Source organism: Aotus nancymaae, unplaced genomic scaffold (assembly GCF_030222135.1).
Source record: "Aotus nancymaae isolate 86718 unplaced genomic scaffold, 86718_ANA_hifiasm-v0.15.2.pri h1tg000036l, whole genome shotgun sequence".
NCBI classification, from domain to species: Eukaryota; Metazoa; Chordata; class Mammalia; order Primates; family Aotidae; genus Aotus; species Aotus nancymaae.
Window position 1 is genome coordinate 54,006,397 of NW_026988450.1, and position 21,349 is coordinate 54,027,745.

General features: G+C 35.9%; 1 long non-coding RNA gene across 1 annotated transcript in view; it reads right to left on the minus strand.

Moving 5' to 3' along the window:
• The window catches only part of LOC135278047 (uncharacterized), a 47,410-nt gene extending 26,608 nt beyond the window's left edge, over positions 1–20,802 (minus strand). Inside the window, exons 1-2 of the long non-coding RNA XR_010345605.1 lie at positions 20,543–20,802; positions 303–374 (exon numbers count right to left, since the gene is read on the minus strand). This is a non-coding gene — a long non-coding RNA (uncharacterized LOC135278047). The remainder of the gene's footprint in view (positions 1–302; positions 375–20,542) is intronic.
• Between the last annotated feature and the right edge of the window lie 547 nt (positions 20,803–21,349).

Sequence of the window (21,349 nt, forward strand, 5' to 3'; positions counted from 1 at the left end):
TGAAATAGTCTGGAGAAGGGAATGTGAGCAAAGCAGCTTTTCTTAGCTGTCAGTACAAGTTATCCTTGTAGTTGGCTTATTTAGACAGTTTAGTATCCCACACTGCCAAAGTTCTCATACTAAACGAGGCATAGACTTCAGAGCCTCAGAGTACATAAGGTATGGCTGGTAATCATTATTGCTAGAAAACATATGGGCAACCAGTAGACTTTTCACTTAGAGAGTCTCTTGGGAGATAGTAACCAATTAATCTAAACTTTTCGTTAACACTGAGCAATGATAATCATACATCCTTAGTTTACTGTGTTCTGCTGCAGCTAGGAAGAAGTCCTTAGGTCTTTAGGCTCCACCAGCTTAACAGATAGTAAAATTTTCTGTGGAGAGGGAAGGATATTGACATTCCACTATTAGAATTTAGCTCTAACTCAGAATTTTCATTTATTATTTAAAGCAGTTATTTTGTATGCATGTTTCTTTAGATATTATTTTCGGATGAGCTTTAAGAGTGGCTTTACTACACAGTGCAGTGTTTTTAGAACACAGGTACCACATTTCTGGGTGATTTGATTCGAAAATTGATTTTTAAATTTCATAACTGTGTGACCTTAGACAAAATTTTCAAATCACTTAACTTCTATTTCTAACATATAGTCATCCTCATACAATGGAAATGATGCTGCTTACCTCTCACTAATTATGTGCCAGTATAGAATGACATAATATCGTGAGACCATTAATTATTATTTATTGCTCAACTATTGAGGTAGAGAAAGTAGAAGATCAAAAAGGATATTGGCCTTTTAAAAAGTGTATGAATGGCCAATAACAGAATAAACATTAATGCAAATACAGATGCAGTTTCCCAAAGTCATTAGTATTAAGAAAAAATAAGAGACCACAGGATAATTTTTCTCCCGAAATTGTAATATGTGGTATATCAAAGTGTGAGGCAGTAGGCACCCTCAAGCACCGTAAGAAGGCAGGTGTAATGTCTTACCTTTCTGGAAATTTAAAAGCACCTCAAAACTGTAAATTGTAAAACATAGGCTTTTGACCCAGAAATTTTACTTTTAGAAATCTATTCTAAGGTGATTTTTAGCCCCATGTGGAACAAATGCGGATGTCCCCTTAGCCTCTCCACTCCCTCAGAAAAACATGAAATAAAATACTAGTACAAAATAAAAAATACATAATAAGTTCAAAAAGAAAGACATACACACAGACCAGACATACACATGCACATAAGCAAAATAAGATAGCCTCAGTTTCCAAAATTAAAAGAAGAACTAAAAATCCAGCATGAAAAGTGGATAATAGCCCATGTGAAATTTGATCTAGTAGCATTAAGGTTTTTATTTCCTCTGATGCACAGAAGATTTCACTTCTGGTTAAATGGGACAATGGGCTGGAAGAAAGATTCTGATATAAAACTTCCAGCTGAAAAAAGGAGCCTTAGGAAAAGTGGATCAGAAAAACTCTATCCATTTTGTCCTTTCAAAGTGTCCAAGTAACTCTCTGTCTTTCCAGTGTAGTCAGAAAAATAAAGAAAGAAAAGAACAGGAAAAACTCTAATGTAAGGAATTGGAGGCAAAATCTACAGCATTAGCTACCTATGTTTTAAGTGATGGAGGCAGTATTAAAAACCTAAAAATATTTTCAAGTTTCACTTATCCTTAAGTAATAAACTTGCCTTTTTTCTTATAAAATTTATAGCCATATAACCAATTCTATCTCTTCTTTTGGGGGAGAAATAAAAATGAAGCTGAGAGATATATTTTCCAATACGTTATAACAGTTTTATAACAGTTGTATGGAATTCTATGACCAGGTTAAGAATCTAACCAGTCTGGCTCCATAGACTTTTACTGAAATCATTTATGAAAACAACCAAGGCTGAGATGAGTTAGCAGATGCAACAAAAATTAAAGTAGTCTCAAAAACAGGAGAAAACTAAACAATTTGAATGAGATTATTATTTTAAATATTTTTGAATGATTGAAGAGTATAAGAAGAAATAGAAACCTTCATAAAAGAATATGATACCACAGAAAATATTAGACAGACTTGAAAGAAATAAGATAGAACATCTGAAAGTAAAAAAAAAAAAAAAAATTAAAATACAAAATGCAGTGGAATGCTTAAATGATAGACACAGCTAAAGAGGGGGTGAAAAAAATGGGGAGCTAGATCTCAGAAAAAGCCCTAAAATGCAACCAAGAGCAATAAGAGGTTGGACACATGGAAAACAGTTAAGTGGAGTGGACAATAAAATGGAAATATTGAATATTCATCTAAGTTTGTGTGTGTGAGAATAGAGAGGGAAGAAATATCTTTGGGGAAAAAATAGAAGCAAATGTCCATAATTGAAATAGGCATGATTATTCAGATTGAGTTCTGAGTAAGAGAAATAGAGCAGAAGTCATCTTCACTAAATGAGTTCTCTTGACTGACACAGTGACTCAGCCAATCAATGGGTTTTCTCTATTCTCTCTTGCCAGTTCTTACAGTATGCCCCAGACTTACAACTAGGAAGCAACTATATGGTACATCAGTCCACTCTTGCTCCCACCAGTTGAATTCTAATTTTAAAAGGTCTGTTTTGTTTTGTCTCTGTTAAGGAGAGTTGCACTTTTTTTTTCCAGACCAATAAAATACCCATATAAAACAAAGAATTGTGTCAAGAGAAACTAAATTAAGTGTTTTTGGGGAATTCCATAAAGGTATGCCACTTAAAGAAATTAGCTATAAATTTAGGTTTTAGAACAAGTGTAAAATTGTTAGTTAAAAGTCATAAATATCTAGAATATGGTGAATACAAATGCTTCCTACAAAGTCTTTTAAGTTCTTGCATTCACTATAAGACACTGGAATTAGAAATTGCAGTGAATGCATAATGCATGTAGTTCATGAAGGAAAGATAACATAAAAATGAGACCAGTAGGCCTGTCTCAAAGGAAGGGCCTTGTCTATTTTAAAACGTTTCCCAACAGTATAAATTTAATGCTTAAGAGAGCTGGAATGCAGTAGCACAATCTTGACTCACTGCAACCTCTGCCTCCCAGGTTCAAGCAATTCTCCTGCCTTAGCCTCCCAAGTAGCTGGGATTACAGGCATGCACCACCATGTCTGGCAAAATTTTTCGTACTTTTTTTTCCCAGATACTTCTTTGTAATCATATGAGTTTACACATGAACACTTATTTACATATGCCTATAAGTAAATAGCAGACAAAATGGGATCACACCCAACACATGCTTCTATAGTTTGCCTTGTCATTTAACATTATTCAAGAAATTAATTTTTTGTATTTTTAGTAAAGACAAGGTTTCACCATATTGGCCACGCTGATCTTGAACTCCTGACTCTTGATCCACCCACCTCAGCCTCCCAAAGTGCTGGGATTACAGGTGTAAGCCACCAAGCTAGGCCTAATTGTTATTTTAAATGATTCCTACCTTTAGCAAATTTTCCATTTCTTCGGTGAGCTAATGGCTATAATAAGAAATCTTCTTCTAAAAACAACTTCAGAACATCAACGTCAGGAAAAAAAAGCAAATTACTTACCAGGAAAAACAAACAAGCAAACAAACAATAGCAGAGTTAAATCAGCAAATGTATCTATGATTCCACTCCCAAATCTAAGGTCCTGATTTCCCCTGTAATTTCTTCTAGGAGTTATATTTTTTAGCTCTTGTATTTAGGTTGTTGTACCAGCACCATTGTCGAAGACTATTCTTTCTTGGTTGAATGGATGTGGCAACCTTGTCAAATATCAGTGGGCTATAAATTTGTATAGGTTTATTCCTGGACTCTCGAGTCTTTTTTCTAAATTTATTTTTTATTTCAATAGGTTTTTAGGGAGCAGGTGGTGTTTACTACATGAATAAGTTCTTTAGTGGCAATTTCTGAGATTTTGGTACACCTGTAACCTGGGTGGTATACACTATACCCAAACGTGTAGTCTTTTATCTCTCACCCACCTCCCACCCTTCCCCATTAAGTCCCCAAAGTCCAATGTCTTTTTCTTATGTCTTTGTGCTGGACTCAATTCTATTCCATTGTTTTACATGTCTGTTCTTATGCCAGTATCACACTGCTTTGATTACTGTAACTTTGTAGTAAGTTTTAAAATTGGGAAGTGTGAGTTCTCCAACTTTGCTTTTCTTTTTTTAATATTGTTTTTGCTATCGAGGGCTCCTCTCAATTCCATATGAATTTGAGAGTCAATTTTTCCATTTCTGCAAAAAAAGGCTATGGCAATTTCAATAAAGATTGCCTGAAATTTATAGTCACTTTAGGTATATATTGACATCTACACAACATTAAGTCTTCCAATTCATGGACATAGGATATCTTTCTATTATTTTCGGTCTTCTTTAATTTATTTCAGCAATGTTTCATGGTTTTCATTGTACAAGTCTTTCACCTTCTTAGCTAAATTTATTACATGGTATTTTATTCTTTTAGATAGTATTGTAAATAAATTTTTTTTGTTTTCTTTGTTGAGTGCTTATTGCAAGTTAGAAGTGGAACTGATTTGTGTCTATAAATCTTGTAACCTATAACTTTCCTGAATTTGTTTATTAGCACTAGTAGCTTTCTGGCGGGTTATTTGGGATATTCTATATATAGTATTATGTTATCTATAAATAGAAATAGTTTTACTTCTTTCTAAAAAAAATTTGGATGCCATTTACTTTTTTTTTTTTTTTTTTGTCAAATTGCTCTGCCTAGAATTTCCAGTGCAATGTTGAATAGCAGTGGTGAAAGAAGTCATCCTTATCTTATTCTTGATCTTAGAAAGAAAGCTTTCAGTCTTTCATCATTTAATCTTTCATCATGTTAGCTGCAGGTTTTTCCTTTATTATGTTGATTCACTAACAAAAAAAGTATTACACTATTTGGGTATTTTTAAAAACAGAACAAAAGGTAAAAAACTCAGATATTTCAAAGGAGACTGAAATTAAGGCATTCTAATATCCTCAGGTTTTTCTGAAGGAGAATAGACAATTGATTAATACTTGTAAACATTGTTAAGTATCCTTCTAGTGCTTAACTTAAATGTTTAACATGCTTACTTGACTTATCAGAGTCTATATAACTAAGGAGGAAAACACAGGAAATAGAAAATAAACAAACGTGGTTACTTGGATCAAAGGAATTTTTACAAAGAGAAATTACCAGATTTGCCTTTTTAAAATTCAATAGTATATAACTGAATAGTATATAACTATGAAGGAGACATTTGGAATATATTTTAAAAAACATGAGATAAATAGATGAAAAAAATATGTACTAGGAAAATAATGGAAAGAAAGTTGTTCTACAATTTTAATAACAGGCACAATGGGCTTTATGGAATTCTAGTCTACCTGATATTGGAAGGATACAGCTCCCAGAGTCAGTGACAGCAGGAAGAGGATGACTGGGAACACCAGGAAAAAAGGAAGCTCAGAAAGAATTCAGGAAGCAGGAAACATTGCAACACACTTGGGCAGGAATAGCCTGGTCAGTATGTTGCCACAGCTGCTGCTGCTGTCATCACCTCTGTTACTGCTGCTACTGTGAGGATTCTGGCCTTCAAAATTTCTAGATTTCTTGTTTCACTCACGTACAGTTCAGAGTCTCAGGAGCATACTATGAGGGGCTTGTAGGAAGGCTTGGATTCTATGATGGAGGCAAGCAGTAGGAATTGGTCTATAGTCAACATGATCAACAGTGGAAAGCAGAAAAACACCAAAAAGAAACTGAGGATTCTTTATTAAGAATAACATATGAGAATTTTTTAAAGTATCTGGAAAGAGATGAGCAATTACAAGCATTTACTAGTGTAGAAGGAAAAGGATAGACCAAACAGAATTTTTAAAATTCTATATATTTATGTAGATTTTACATATTTTATGATAAAATTGCACTCATGCATGGCTTGTGTATTCTTTAAAAATAGGTCCTAAAATTATATTTAAAAAAGAATTTTTGCCTTTAAGAGTTAGAAATATCTACTCACAGCACTTTTAAACTTTCATGGGAATAATTGATGAAAATCCTGCTTCAGCAAAATTCAAGGAAGGAAAAATCTTCCTGGGACTCTAGAAATTTCACCGTTGGCTAATCTACTTTCTTTTTTTTCCTTTAAATGCATTGGCTTCATCTACATTTAGAAGTTCCTTCTGTTGAAAACTCTGGATGACTTTTTTCCTCCCTCTGAAGCCAGCTAGATACTTTGTAGTCAAATAAATGGTCAGAAAAATTGCTGAATCTGGAGATTTTGCTGTAGTAAAAATGTGGCCACTGCCTTCTCAGAGTAGCTCACCATTTGGGATTATATATGAAAATACATGAAAAATAAAAGCTGTCAAAATGACAAAAAATTATGTTATGTTTGCACTAATCATGTTTCTAGGGAAATTTAGTTTTATATGTGTATAGGGGTGTTGTCTGTGTCTATGTCTGAGAGAGAGTGAGCAGGGAGAGAGAGAAACAGAGAGACAAAGACAAGCAGATTGACTTACTCCAACTCTGTAAGGCCAATGTAGCTATTTGCATTCCAGGATAAACAATCTGGAGTATAAAATGGACTGAAATGTGTACCTTCACTAATAATACTTACCTAACACTGTAACTGAAGTTAATTTTCTGTGACATAAATCAAGAGGGTCACATTTTGGAGGTTTCTTCTGTGATACTTGTGGATCCATTCACTGGTATTTGATTCATTCATTTATTCCTTTAGCAAACCTCCATTAAGAGTCTCTTGTGTGGTAGTTTTTATGCTAGACAATAAGGACCAGAGTGAATCAAACAGAGGATGAGGAGAGATACACAAGAAGTCAAACAATCAATATAAGACAATAAAAGCTTTGGGGACTGAGAAAGAAGACAATTACTAAATGGGAGTGAAGATTTGGTAAAGGAACGTGTTAGGGTAATAACTTGGATTGTTAGAAATAAACTTGAATGGAGTCTGAAGGATAAAAACTACAGTAGAAAAAGTAAAGAGATTTTAAGTAACATTAATTGATAGGGTATGCTCTCTGGGAGATTCTGGAGCAATGAAGCAGAATATTTTAGGAATGTCATTATTTCTAGTGGGTTAGGACAGATTTCTTCTTGCAACATGTGTGACTCTGTATTGATTAGAGGGTAGTTATAGTGGCCATCAGCTGTTTTTACTGTCCAGTATCTATTAACCTTCTTTCAGGGAACATTAACCTGAACCCCATTCCATTTGAGGAATTAGCTCCTTCCCCACTTCTGGTCCCTTTGGCTTTGTAGAATATGACGTACATCTTGTACACACATGTACATAGACACATACATGCACACTCACACTCCCAGCATTCCTGAGGGGAGCACAGGATCTCCGATTAACCACTACTGTTTATGCCTTCAGCCATAGTAATTGGTCAAGACTTGGGCATGTGACTTAACCAGAACTAAAGTAGAACTTATTTGATAATTTCCAGGGAAGAGAGATTCACTTTTTTCTGTTGGCCCTGAGGCCTGGAGAATGTTGAGGTTGGAGCTCCAAGCAACCCCTTGCTATCACATGGCACTTGAAACTGAAGCCAGTATGACAGAAGGCATAGTAAAGAGATGGAGAGAAACCAACTCATAATTATATTTTCTGGGCCCTGAATCCATTCTTATCATTTTATGTGAGCCAATACATTTCCTTTTTTGCCTGCGTTTAGTTGTATTTTCTTTCACTTGTAACTAAGAATCCAATTGACATAGACCCCAAAGAGGAAACAGTAGGGTGGGGAACAGAAGAGAACATGCTAATATTTAAGCAACTACTTTGTCGCCCCCCTTGTAAACCTAAGTACTGCAACTTTTTTTTTTTTCAGTGAAGTTCACAATATTCCAGCAAACTGAATGACAGAACCCATCTTAATACAAAGGTCTGCCTAATTCCAAATTCTATTTTTTTTAATAACACTGTGCTATCAATTTGGGCTTTACTCCAGGCCAGCTTTTCGTAAACTGTGTTTCAGGGAATAATAGTGTTCTTTGAAATGTTAATAAATGCTATGTTGGGAAGCAAGTCTATTTTTTGTTTTAGAAACCCTTAATATAGAAGAAAACATCAAACATATTTGTGTATTGATCTTCTTGTTTCATATGTCTTTTAGAAGTGATTCAAAGGGTCTGATGAGGCATCGCCTACAGAATGCATTATGGATGGCTAAAAATTATACATTGGTGGACAGGCAATGTTTTCAAAACATACAGTTGATACAGTTTGGCCCTGTGTCCCCACCCAAATCTCACGTCGAATTGTATAACCCCACGTGTCAAGGTGGGACCACGTGAAGATAATTGAATCATGGAGGTGGTTTCCACCATGTTGTTCTCATGATAGTGAATGAGTTCTCATGAGATCTGATGGTTTTATAAAGGGCTTCCCCCTTTGCTCAGCACTCACTCTTTCCTCCTGCTACCCTGTGAAGAGGTGCCTTCTGCCATGATTTTAAGTCTCCTGAGGACTCCACAGCATGAGAATGAAGTGACACAACAATGCACTGATTTATAATTTTTATTTAAGGACTTAAGAGTATGCATCCAAACTGTCCTGGGCATCTTATCCTATGTATCGCTATTAGAGGTTTATACCACACGTGGCTATGTGGCTGTCAAAGGGAAGTTTTGAATAAAAACACAAACTCTAATTGTTCTCAAATAAAACAATAAAACACAAATTCTAATTGTTCTCAAATAAAACAATAAAACCAGAATTATTCTAAGTGAATGTGATCAATGGCAACTATAAACTCGCCATAAAAATTGTGAGGTGAACTTTTCAAGAAGAAATAATTACATATTTTGTAAACTGCCATTTTTAAGAGTTAAAACATTAAATTTGTGTTATTCTCTTTGCTACAATTTCCTTTTGAAAAATGAAAATTTTGCGATATCCTGGAAGTAAGACAAAATATTGGAATATATTTGATGCTGTGCTGAAAATGAAGATCTGACTCAGAACCATTCTTACTGTTTAGTAACTGCATGAAAAATGACATAGCAATGCTGTTCTGTTACAAAGGATGCATAATTATATGCCATGTTATATTACAAAAATGTATAAATATGGTTTATTTCATGTAGATATTTTAATTATTTTTGTTCTTAATTTTTAAAAATAATTTGGTATCTTTAAAGGCACTTAAGGCACTTTAGTTCAGTTATAAAATTTTCAAGATATACAAATAATTTATATTTCTTACAGAATTTATTTCACCTGAGATCCTTTTGGTTGTCTTGTACAATGGAAGGGAGACTTTTATTTTTTATACCTATTATTAGTTTTGCAAGTGGAAGGATTGCATGATGATTTTTCTACCCTTAAAAATATGAGGAGGTTGTGTGGGAGGCTCCTTATTCCACTGCCACATCTCTGGACAGTCACTGCCCTGCCTTCTATCAGAGGGACTTATGAGTATCTCAGGCTGTCGACAGCTTGGGTACTTTCCTCACAGGCTCAGTTGAAAGAAAATGGAATACAGTCTTGCTTGCTGGATGATCAATGTGAAATGGGTTGCTACTCTCTGAGAGGTTCTAGACAGGGCAAGTTTCATGAACTTGCCACCTCTGCAGTCACCCAGAACTCTGCATTTAATTTAATGCTCTGCTGTCACTGTCTTGAGATTCTTCACAGTTTTGAATTCAGGTCCCTGCATTTTCGTCTTGCACTGTGCCCCATAAATTATATAGCTGTTCCTGCTTATAGGAGCTGAGTACACAAAGTAAATAAAGTAGACAAAACTGTTGTTCTCATGAGACTTACATTCTATTGGAAGAGACAGAAAATAAACAACATAATAAAGTATGAAATTTAAAAGTTTTTAAATAGAAGATTAAAATGTGTATATAAGGGTGGAGTTTAAAATTTTAGGCAGAGTGACTAAGAAGTCTTTAATGAGGATGTGACATTTGAATAATGACCTGAAGATAATGAAGGACTAACCCACACTAAGATATGATAGAAAGATCTTCCAGGCAAAGGGACCAGCTTATGCAAAAGCCTGAGGGAAGAGGGTATGTAGAACAGTAAGCCGACCAAGGTAGCTGGAGAAGATGAATGAGCAGAAGAGTGGTTGCAGATGAGGTCATGTAAGGTAATAAAAGACTTTGGATTTATTCTAAGTGTAATGGGAATCCACAGGATGGTTTGGGCAGAAGAATGACAAAAACTAAAAAGATCACATTCTTCTTGTCCAGTCAGTGCTGCTCCCTCTTGAGAATAGACTGAGGGAACAGAACTGACTGGACAAGAAGAATAGCTGATGGCACCTCAGTGAAGACTGTGTAAGTTGTCCATTCAGTAGAGACTGCACAGTCTGGGGCTCATATGCTCTCAGATGCTGTTGAAGCTTGAATCTTGCTCTAGTGGGTGCTAGAGTGGAGGTGGATTTTTCTAGATTTTAACTTGGCTTCTGTCTTCTGGTCTAGTCATCTTATCTCAGGCCCCTTGACTTTACTCTTTTTATACAACCTCTCTATATCTTACCACTCCAACTGGGAATCCTTTCCAGTTGTGGGCAGAGAGAAGTCCTACCAAGGCTATGCATCCCAACAGTCTCCCACCTGAAAGTGAACTGGCTACTTAACCCAAGCCTCACTAGTTAAAGCTAGGAGTAGAGCTGTGGGGGGTGGGGGGAAAGTCATTGAGGACCAGGCACAGTGGCTCACACCTGTAATCCCAGCACTTTGGGAGGCCAAGCCAGGTGGATCACCTGAGGTCAGGAGTTTGAGGCCAGCCTGGCCAAATGGTAAAACCTTGTCTCAACTAAAAATACAAAAATTAGCTGCGCATGTTGGCAGGTGCCTGTGATCCTAGCTACTTGGGAGGCTGAGGCAAGAGAATTGCTTGAACCTGGGAGGCAGAGGTTGAAGTGAGCCGAGATTGTGCCATTGCACTCCAGCCTAGGTGAGAAGAGCAAAACTCCATCTCAAAAAAGTCAATGAGAAGACAAAGACCCCACTACTCAGTTCTCTGAATACTTGGGAGTCATTTAAAAAACAGATTCTGAGGAACAAGAGTGAGAAAATGGTCAGCATGACTAGCGAATGGGAGCTTCTTGTCAAGGTGAGGAGAATTTCTGTGGGTGGCAATGGAAGGACATGCCTGCATGTCCATATGTTTCCTGTTATGTCGGAATGTACAACATATTAGTAGGATGCCAGAGGAAGGGCATATACATGCCTGATCCCAGTGGGCTGGGGGTTGGTGAATAGATCCCATCTATTCCCCTTTATATTTTCTGATCAACAGTGTTTTCTGTACATTTCTTTACCCACCTGGCTGCTGTGGTGCTCAACCAGGCTTTCACTCTATATTTTATCAAGTTCCAGTGCTCAGTGCATATTTGATAATTGCAAGTACAAGACCTCAATTTAAAATTTCTTGTATAGAAAAATCATTTGATTGAATTTGGGTAAAATTTTCAACTCTGACCAAGGAAGTTGGTCATTGGGATCAAGATCAGCACAGCTTTCTGGGAGTGGTAGGTCATGTATTTTATTTAAGGAAAGAGTTTTGCCTGAAAGGAATGCTGAGGTTCCCTAGAGTGCTGTCTAATGATTTTATGCATTGTATTGTATAAACAACAGGAAAAAGGTATTTTAGAACTTATTCTATAGTTGTAGAGTCTATACAGTCTAGGAATACACATGTAGAGAAAAAGTGTTTTTTTAAGTTAATTTATTTTTTACTTTGGATTATGGCAAAGATTAACTCACTCTATCCCTCTGTCTTGACATTGTGATAAATTTCATTTGTAAAGTAAATCAGCTGCTTTGATTACCACATTGATTAACATGATCAATTATTCTCTTTTTAATCATATAAGCTTGAAAGCAATTGTTTTTCAAATTTTATTTTAGATTCAGGGGTACATGTGCAAGTTTTTTGAAAGAGAATATTGCATGATGCAGAGGTTTGGAATACAATTCATTCCATCCCCCATGTACTGAGCATACCACTCAAAAGTTCATTCTTCAAACTTTGTCCCCCTCTCTTCCTCCTGCCTCCAGCAATTCCTGGTGTCTAATATTTACATCTTTGTGTCCCTGAATACCCAATGTTTAGCTACCACTTATAAACGAGAATGTGAAGTATTTGTTTTTCTGTTTCTGCTTTAATTTGCTTAGGGTAATGGCTGCTAGCTGCATTCATGTTACTACAAACATAATTTCATTATTTTTTATGGCTGCATAGCATTCCATATTATATATGTATCACATTTTCTTTATCCAATCCACTGTTAATTTGCATCTAGGTTGATTACATGTCTTTGCTATTGTGAATAGTGCTGTAATGAACATATAAGTGTATGTGTCTTTTTGGTAGAACAATTTGTTTTCTTTTGGGTATATACTCAGTTATGGGATTGGTGGTTTGAACGGTAGTTCTGTTTTCTGAGAAATCTCCAAACTTCTTTCTTTGAGAAAAAAAGAAATGAAATCTTCAAAATGGTCTCCACGGTGGCTGAACTTATTTACATTCTTATAAACAGTGTATAAATGTTCCTCTTTTTTCATAGCCTCACCAGCATCTGTTATTTTCTGTCTCTTTAATAATAACCATCATGACTGGTGTGATATAGAATCTCTATGGCTTTGATTAGCAATTCTCTGGTGATTAGTGATGTGGGGCATTTTTTCATGTTTGCTAGCCACTTCTGTGTCTTCTTTTGAGAAGTATCTGTTCATATCTCACTCAGTTTTCAATGGGGTTGTTTGTTTGTTGTTTGTTGTTTGTCTCTTAAAGATTCTGGTTGTTAAACTTTTGTTGGATGCATAGCTTATTAATATTTTCTTCTATTCTATAGGTTGTCTGTTTACTCTGTTGATAGTATATTTTGCTGTGCAGAAGCTCCTTAGTTTAATTAGGTCCCATTTGTCCATTTTTTGTTTTGTTGCAATTAACTTTGAGAACCTAGTCATATATTCTTTCCAAAGGTCGATGTCCATAATGGTGTTTACTAGGTTTTCTTCTAGGATTCTTATAGTTTGAGGTCTTACATTTAGGACTCTAATTCATCTTAAGTTAATTTTTGCATATAGTGAGAGGTAAGGGTCCAGTTTCATACTTCTGCATGTGGTTAGCCAACTATGTCAGGACTCTTTATTGAAAAGGAAGACCTTTCCCCATTGCTTATTTTTGTCAAATATGTCACAGATAAGATGGTCATAGGTGTGTGGCTTTAGTTCTGAGTTCTCTATTCTTTTCCATTGGTCTATATGTATGTTTTCATACCAGTACCATGCTGTTTTGGTTACCATAGGCATATAGTATAGTTTTAAGTCAAGTAAGTTGATGCATTTTGTTTTTTTCTTTTAGTTTGAGATGGCTTTGGCTATTCAGGCTATTTTTTTGTTCCATATAAATTTTAAAATAGTTTTTTCTAGTTATAGAAAAATAACATTGATAGTTTCATAGGAATAATGTTGAATCTCTAGATTGCTTTGAACAGTATCACCATTTTAATGATATTGACTCTTCCTATCCATGACTACTGAATGTTTTTCCATTTGTTTCTGTTATCCTTTTAGCAGTGTCATGTAGTTCTCCTTGTAAAGCTCTTTTGCCTCCTTGGTTGACTGTATTATCTTTGTGGCTATTGTAAACAGAATTGCATTGTTGATTTGGCTCTCAGCTTGGTTTCTGGTGTATAGAAATGCTACTAGTTTTGGTAAATTGATTTTGTATCCTGAAACTTTGCTGGAATCATTTTTCAGTTCCAGGAGCATTTTGGTGTAGTCTTTAGTATTTTCTATGCATAGAATCATATTGTCTGCAAAGAGAAATCATTTGAATTCTTCTTTTACTATTCAGATGCATTTTGTTTCTTTCTCCTGGCTGATTACACTGGACTGAACTTTCAGTACTATATTAAATAGGAGTGGTAGGAGTGGGCAGCTCTGTCTTGTTCTAATTCTCTTGTCCCTTTGATGCCTAGTTTCTTGTGGGTTTTTATCATGAAGGGATGTTGGATTTTATCGAAAGGCTTTTCCATGTCTATTGGGATGATCATATTGTTTTTGTTTTTAATTTTGTTTATGTGGTGAATCACATTTATTTATTTCAAATATTGAAACTTACATCCCAGGAATATAGCCTACTTGATGATAGTGAATTAACTTTTAAATATATTGTTGGATTCGATTTGCTAATATTTTGTTAAGGATTTTTGTGACAATGTTCATCAGGGTTATTGGCTGGCAGTTTTATTTTTTTGTTGTGCTTTGCCAGGTTTTGTTATCAGGGTAATGGTAACTTTGTAGAATGAATTATGGAAGAGTCCCTCCTCCTGAATTTTTTTGGAATGGTTCCAGAATTGGTACCAGCTCTTCTTTGTATGTCTGGTAGAATTCACCTGTGAATCCATTTGATCAGTGGTATTTTTGATTGGTGGGTTATTACTACTTCAATTTTTGAACTTGATATTGGGGTGTGTTATAGTTTAAATATTTGTCCTAGCCTAAATTTCATGTTGAATTCTAATCCCTAGTGTTGGAAGGGGGGCTTTATTGGAGATGTGTGGATTATGGAGATACATCTTTTATGAATGGCTTCGGCTAGCCCCTTGGTGATAAGTGAGCTATTGCTCTGAGTTCACTTAAGAGCTAGCCATTTAAAAGTGTGTGGCACCTCCCACCTACTCTCTCTCTTTTGATCTTGCTCTGGCCATACAACATGCTTGCTGCCTATTTGCCTTCTGCCATGATTGTAAGCTTCTTGAGGTTTCCCCAGAAGCTGAGGAGATGCCAGTATCATGCTTCCTGTAAAACCTGCAGAACCGTGAGCAATTAAACCTCTTTTCTTTATAAATTACACAGTCTTGGGTATTTCTTTATAGCAATACAAAAATATCCTAACACATTCTGTTAGTGTTTCCATTTTTTCCTGAATCTTGGGAGATCGTATGTTTCCATGAATGTATCCATTTCCTCTAGATTCTCTAGTTTCTGTGTACAGAGGTGTTCATAATAATCTTGAACGTCTTTTTTATTTTTATAAGACCTGTTGTAATGTCATCTTTGTTGTTTCTGATTATGCTTTTTTTTTGGATCTTCTCTCTTTTTTCCTTTGTAATCTATTTACTGGTCTATTGATCTTGCTTATCCTTTTAAATAACAAACTTTTGGTTTTGCTCATTCTTTGTATGAGTTTTTGAATCTCAGTTTTATCAGTTCTGCTCTGATTTCTTTTCTTTTGCTAGCTTTGGGCTTAGTCTGTTCATGTATTTCTATTTCCTCTAGGTGTGATGTTAATCATTAATTTATTTAGAACTTTCTGAGGTATGCATTTAGGGGTATAAGCTCTCTTAACACTGCTTTTGCTATGTCCCAGAGATTTTGGTACATTATGTCTCCCTATTCATTTATTTTAATGAATTTGATAATTCCTGACTTAATTTCATTGTTTACTCAAAAGTCATTCAGGAGCAAATTGTTTAACTTCTATGTAATTGTATGATTTTGAGAGATCTTCTTAGTATTGGTTTCCATTTTATTCCACTGTGGTCCAAGAGTATGGTTGGCATGATTTCAGTTTCTTTGAATTTGTTGAGATTTGCTTTATGACCAAGCATGTGTTGGATCTTGGAGTTCACTCTCTGTGCAAATTAGAAGAATATAATACTGTGGTTGATGGGTGGAGTATTCTCTAGATGTTTATTAGGAACAATTGGTGAAGTGTCCAATTAAAATCTCAAATTTGTTTGTTATTTTCTGCCTTGATGATCTAGCTAATACTGTCAGTGGGGTATTGAAGCCTTCCACTATGATTTTATAGATGTCTAAGCCTTTTTATAGATCTAGAAATACTTATTTTACCAATCTAGATGCTCCAGTGTTGGGTGCATATATATTCGGGATAGTTAAGCCTTCTTGTTGAATTGCATACTTGATCATTATGTAACACCCATCTTGGTCTTTTTTACTGTAGTTGGTTTAAAGTCTGTTTTATCTTATATAGGAATAATAAACCTTGGTGTTTGTTTGTTTGTTTGTTTGTTTTATTGTTTTCTGTTTGTATGGTAGATCTTTCCTTAATGCTTTACTTTGAGCCTGTGGGTTTCATTATACTATTGAAGACAGTAAGTTAATGAGTCTTTTTTTAAATCCAACTTGCTACTCTGTGTCTTTTAAGTGAGGTCTTTAAACCATTTACATTCAAGATTAATATTGATATATGAAGTTTTGATCCCCTTGTTAAGTTGTTACATGGTTATTTGCAGTTTTTATTGTGTGGTTGCTTTATAGAATCTGTGGGTTAGGTACTTAAGTATGTTTTTGTGGTAGCAGTTATTTTTTTGTTTTGCTTTGTTTCCAAATTTAGAATTCCCTTAAATATCTCTTATAAGGCTAATCTAGTGGTAACAACTTTCCTTAGCACATACTTGTGTGAAAAAGATTTTATTTCTACTTCACTTATGAAGCTTAGTTTGGCAGGATACGAAATTCATGGTTGGAATTTCTTTTCTTTAATAATGCTGGAAATAAACGCCCAATCTCTCCTAGACTGTGAGGTTTCTGCTTAGAAGTCTCCTGTTAGCTTGATGGAGTTCCCTTTGTATGCTATTTGATTTTTATCTCTGTCTGTAAGTTTTTTTTTTTTTTTTTTTTTTTTTTAGCATTGACCTTGAAGAATCTGGTGACTATATTTCTTAATGACATTTGTTTTGTGTAGTATCTTGCAGGTGTTCTCAGGAATTCTTATATCTGGATGTTAACCTCTCTAGCAGGATGAGGAAAATTTTCTTGAATTACTGCCATATGTTTTCCAGGTTGTTTACTTTTTTTTCTCTCAGAAATGCCAATAATTCATAGGTTAGGTAACTTTATATAATACCATATTTCTTGAAGGGTTATTTTCATTTTTAAAAATTCTTATTTTAAAAGTATTTTTGTCTGACAGTGTTAGTTCAAAAGTCTTCAAGCTCTGAAATTATTCTGCTTGATCCAGTCTATTAATAAAGCTTTCAAGTGTATTTTGATATTCCTTAAGTGAGTTTTTTAATTCTAGAAACTGTAATTGATTACTTTTTAGGATGTTTATCTCCTCCTTTATTTCAAGGATTGCTTTAGAAGTTTCTTTGTGTTGATTTTCAACCTTGTCTTGGATCTCTTTTAACTTCCTTGAAATTCATACTTTGAATTCTTTATCTGTCAGTTCTGAGTTTCCATGTTCCTTAGGGACCACTGCTGGAGAGCAAGTGTGATTCTTTGGTGATGACACTACATTCAGATTTTTAATGATGCCAGAATTCTTGTGCAGGTTTCCTCTCATCTAGAGATGCTGGCACTTCTAATTTTTGTATGCATTTTGTTTTGCAGATAGATTTTTCTTTTTCTTTCTTTCCACATAATACTATTATTTGTTTATTCTTTCCTTTTCCCTTTCTTCTCTCCCTAGAGGGTGTGAATTTAGAGGATTCTGGGTAGGGCCTTTTGGCTTTTTTTCTATAGACCTATGCACTTCTGATGGCAAGTTTTATACTGGGCTGTGTAGTTTGACCTACAAGCTGGAAGATGGCACTTACAGGGAGCTGACTGCAGTCAATGTGGCTGGCTATATACTTTTCCTAGGTTACCAGGAGAAGATCTTTGTTACCTCAGGAAGTGGGCTTATTTGTGGGATTCACAGTGGTCTTAGCTCCCTGCTTAGTTTTGGGGTAGCAGGGGCCAAGATTAGCATGTAGTTCTGCTTCCATGTCCCCCAATAGCAGGGAGAAGCAACAGCACTAAGGGATAATCCAGTGGGTGGCTACCAAGTGCTCAGAGGTGTGCCTAGGCATGGAGCTCGTAAACCTCAGCCCCAAGTTCTCTGCATGGGGATGAGGAGCAGCCCAACTTCTTTAATCCGTGAGAGTGGGCACACCACATACCTGAAGATATGCCTAGGTGTGTAGCAGAGAGGGTCCCCTTTCACTAGAATCTCTGCACAGGAAGGGTGGTGCAATCCAGGTTGCTGTTCTAGGCAAATGGCTGCCCTCCATACCTGAAAATCTGCCTCAGTATACAACAGAGAGGACCTCCCTGCACCTAGATCTTTGTCCCAAAAAGGACAGTTTGTCTCAAGCTGCTGATTTAGGCGAGGTGGAGCTCCAGATGCCTAGAGATTTGCCTGGGCATGGAGCAAAGAAAGACTTGCTGCACCACAATCTAGGCCCAGGAAGGGCGGGGCAGCTCAGGCCACTAAACCAGGTGAACGGGTGCTCTGAATGCCTGAATATCTTCCTGGGCACGGGGTGGAGAGGGCCCCACTGCACCTTGATCTCTGTTAATGAAGGATGGGACAGCTCATGCTGATGATTCAGGCAATCAGTTGCTCTAAATGCCTGGATATATGCCTAGAGGTGGAGTGGAGATGGCCCTACTGCACCATGATTTCAGGGAAGCAAGCTGGGGCACCCCACAAATGGCACACACAGACTGGTTCCAGGTCACCAAACTAGCCCTACTTGCAAATTTCACTGCCTAGGATAAATTGCAGCTGCAGCAGCTTTCCCCCTAGTGGGAAAGAGCACAATTCCATTGCCTACTGTTGAGGTGCTTTCCACAGTTCTGGCTCTGGAGGCCACTATCCAACTCCAGAGCAGGCAATCCAATGTGTGGCCTGAGACTCAAATGCCTGTGTGGCAATGCTGCCAGATTGCCAAAGAATGGCTGACTTTTTATGCAACCAGGTTAAATATGGTGTCCTCCTCTCAATCCCAGGTCTGGGAAAACATCTGAAGCTTTTCCCACTGTTTTTCCCTCATAGCATCTCCAAGCCTCTCCTCAAGTTAGTTCCAGGGTTTGTGAGAAACAAAGAAGTGCTCTCCCTTGGCCTGAGTTGCTCATAACCCTAGTGGAAAGGTGAGTCACAGAGGGCAGCTCTCTGCATCTCTCACATACTGAGGCTTCATGTACTTTTGTCAGGCAGATGCCATCATGATGACTGTTTGCCAGCATTCTCTCTGAGTTCCTGAGTGCTTTTCATGACTTCAGTAGATTCCTGTTTTCCTTCTTGAATTAACACTCACTCAGTTGACCTTTATGCATTATCTGTCTATTTCCAAGTAGCTGAGTCATGGTAAAACCTCTAATCTATCATCCTGGAAAAAAAAATGGAAGCATAATTATGTAAGTTATGAATACCGTGTTGTAGGGTAGTAATATAGATGTATTTTTGCTTAAAGTCACACTTATTTTTTATGTTGTGTTGTCATTTTTGTGGGGTTTATGTGTTTACTAAACTCTACAAGAGATAAAATCAGACTACAATGTAATATTTCTATATGAAATATTTTCTTCTACTAATTGCAAGCTAAAAATAAGTTAACCAATAACTCCCTATTCGGAACTTAAAAATATGATTTCAAATGTTTCTTATAAACACTAAAGAACTATAAACCTCTTCTTCACATTTAAGGATGGCGAATGGCTCAATTTTTTTCTGAGCAATTTTGTTCCCTTTTCTGAATGGTAAATTTAGTATTCTTAAATAATACACTACAATGATTTAATCTTGAGTGATTATATCAAAGGACACAGTTTATTTTATTTCCAAGAGCATTTCTTTTATTTATTTTATGCTTGTTTATACTTGCTAGAACATATATGTATTTATTTATGTATTTATTTTATGCTTGTATTTATTTTATGCTTGCTTACACTTGCTAGAACATATACGAATCTATTCTGTATTACCAATATTGAATAACAACAAGGCTGTTTGTCAGACTAGTAGAAATATATTTAGAAAGCATAATCTGTTTAAAATTTTAATTTTCATAGAGTCATGAGTAATCAACTCATAACTAACCTATAACTTAACGTCAATATCCCAAAACCAAAGAGAAAGTCCATAGGAAAATAAGAAAATAGATGTAAAAAAGGGTACTTTTAAATACATGAAACTTCAGTACAACAAATAGATAAATCTAAAACTTCCTTTACAATTATTTCAGCATTACTTGTTAATATCACACAATAAAAAATGACTTTAAAATTCAGTGGACAACATATATTTAGAATATAAACTTCTAAACCCCGCTTGATACTAAACAGGAGGAAAAGCAAAATTAAACATTTTAAGGCTTTTCATATCTTGAACTTACCTCTCATGGTCCTCTCCTGAGGATGGTTATTAATGATGTCATTCATGATAATGAATCAGAAAACAGACACAGAAACTAAGAAAGACAAATGGTTCAATATAAGAAGTGAGGAAATCACCGTGGAAGCTAAAGAAAATAGACAGTAGAATGGCAATATTTGGTAAACATAGAAAATAATTGGCAATCTTAGAATAGGAATTCAGTGGGCTACAACACAAACATCATTGAGAAGAATGAAATGGATATCAGCAAGATGATTGAACAGGGAGCCCCAGCCTCTACTTCCTCTAAGGAGAAACTAATTCAGCAACAATACAGACCATTTCCCTTTGCGAGAAATCCAGAAACCAACTAAAAGGTTCCAGCATCCCAGGCAAACACAAACCCAACTGCACCAATGCCAATAGGAAGATTCATGGCAAACACACCATAGGCCCTCTTCCTCAGTGCAATGCAACTGGGAGAAAATGCCCAGATCTCAGCTTCTCCCTGGGAATGGAAAGAGAAGACTGAAACATGTCTCCAATGTTTACACTTTGTCAGGAGCTGCCCAAAGGACTGGTTTATGTCCTGACTAAAGAAACACTGATAGGAAAGGGTGCCAGATTGAGAGCTGCTGAAAACAAAGGCAAAGATTCGGACCCCTCTCGGGCCATGGTCCCTTCCGCTGGCTCAGTGAATAAAGAGTAGAAGAAAACCTCTAACTTTTAGCTTCCTCCTGGAGAGGAAAAGAGGTGAAACCAGCATCCAAATTTCTGGCCTTTGGCAGCCTACCTGAGAGGACTAGTTTTTATCTGGCTATCTCAGAGCCATATATGACAAGCCCATAGCTAACGTCTTACTCAATAATTAAAAACTGAAATATTTTCCTCTCAAATCAGAAACAAGGCAAGGATGCCCAATCATGTCACTTCTGTTTAACATAGTTCTTGAAGTTTTATCTAGAGCAATTAAGACAAAGAAATAAAAGGCATTCAAGTCAGAAAGAAAGTAAAATAATCTCTATTAGTGGATTATATGAGTACCCAAAAAATCTCAAGATTCCACAAAAAAAAAACAACCCTTTTACAACTAACAAACAAATTCAGCAATGTTGCAGTATCCAAAATTACCACAAAAATTACTTATGTGGCTATACACTAACAATGAACTATCCAAAAAGAAAATTAAGAAAACAATCCTACTTACAATAGCATTGATAAAAATAAAATACTTAGTAATAAACTTAACCAAAG